The sequence below is a fragment of the Octodon degus genome, unplaced genomic scaffold (assembly GCF_000260255.1).
Source record: "Octodon degus isolate 3935 unplaced genomic scaffold, OctDeg1.0 scaffold00163, whole genome shotgun sequence".
Taxonomy (NCBI): domain Eukaryota; kingdom Metazoa; phylum Chordata; class Mammalia; order Rodentia; family Octodontidae; genus Octodon; species Octodon degus.
The window spans coordinates 703,758-705,347 of record NW_004524739.1 but is presented as its reverse complement, the minus strand read 5'-3'; the positions used below and the strand labels follow the sequence as shown (position 1 = coordinate 705,347).

The window sequence follows — 1,590 nt, the reverse complement described above, 5'->3', positions numbered from 1 at the left end:
GAAGAGATAATCTGCACATTTTCCCTGTCTCCCAGTTCATGGAACACAGAAAAGGGAGACTAAACCTACAGAGACAAAGTGAAAGCTGGGGTCTCCCAAGGGCCTCAGGGGAAATGCAGTGGCAGAATGACCAGCGAGTGCTGTGACCTGAATAAATCGTGTGGGATTCAACTTCCATGTGAGTCCTTTAACAGGCAACTGCTGATGTGGGACTCTAGTCCAAGCACCCACCATATTCCTGGAGAGAGTGCTTGGTCTGATGCCATTCCTGAAAGCATTGATTGTTGGAATCTGGGATTCAGAACAATAGGGACAGCCCCAGGGGAGAGAGCTAAGATCTGGAAGTGGGTTGGTAAGAGACCCCGTGAGGGGTCTGAGCTGCAGAACACAGGTCCTGCCCCTGTCCAGAGGCCAGGCCCAGCATGAGTTGCTCTAGATTTGAGAGTTGTAGTGCTGGCACCATCACCTTACTCCTACTGCCTGCTGGTACCTGCATGCCACATGGACCTGGGGTCTGACTGCCTGCTTTATCTACCAGTATGAGCAGAGACATGTCTGTCTGTCTTTCTGCGGCTTGAACTCAGGCCCTTCCACTTGTCAGGCAAGCACTTATTCTACTGAGCTATCTCCCCAGCCTCCAAGAGATATGTCTTGAATTGGACCAAAAGTTGCAGATCACAGAAGAATACCTGTTGTAGTTTGTGTCTAGCTGTCCCCGCAAAGCCTCATGTAATCACGGAGTGGCTTCTGGAGTTTGTAGGTGTGGGATGCTACTGAGGCAGGAGAATGGCCACAAATTCAAGGCCAGCCTGAGCTACATAGCTACATAGTGAATACCTGGGGCAGGTAATCTGCATTACAATGTAAGGAGGGGAGAAGGGCTTGCTAGAAGCCCAAGCTGTGCTTCCTCCCTTTGCTCTTTGCTTTGCCATCACCATGAATGGCTGGGGAGTAGAATAAGTGCTTGCCTGGCAAGCGCAGGGTCCTGAGTTCAATCTCCAGTACCACAAAAAAAAAAAAAAAAAAAAAAAAATCCTTGAAACCTGGCACTGACTTGGCCTTATGGATGAAAGTCCTTTATAGATACTTGTTTCCAGGATATGGAGGTATTGCTCCTACTGAAGATTTGCTCTAGCAAGTAATTTTCCTCTATAAAAAGCTTTTCTAAGGGCCAGCCAGATAGCTCAGCGGACTAAAGCACCTGCACAGGCAGAGCGCAGCTGCTGGGCTTTGGTCCCCAGCATGCTATGTCGGCCCTGCCCCCACCCCCACCCTGGAGCCACACTGAAACAGGTGATTGAGACTGGGTGTGGCGGTGTACGCTGTAATCCCAGCGTTTAGGAGGCTGAAAAGGGGAGAATCATTATGTGGTGAGACCCTGTAGACCCTGTACCAAATACATAAAGAAAAAAAGCTTATCTAGAGTTCTAAAACCTTCATTAGCTTCATTTTTTTCCTGTTTTTTTTTTTTTTTTTTGCGGAACCAGGGATTGAACTCTTGCCAGGCCAACTGCTTATTCCACTGAGCTATCTCCCTGGTCCCCTTGTTTTTGTTATTATTTATTTATTTATTTATTTATTTATTTTGAG

The 1,590-nt window shown here is 47.5% G+C and overlaps 1 pseudogene; it reads left to right on the top strand.

Annotated features, from left to right (window-relative positions):
- LOC101566905 overlaps positions 1-1,590 on the top strand; it is a 5,642-nt pseudogene that overhangs the window by 1,593 nt on the left and 2,459 nt on the right.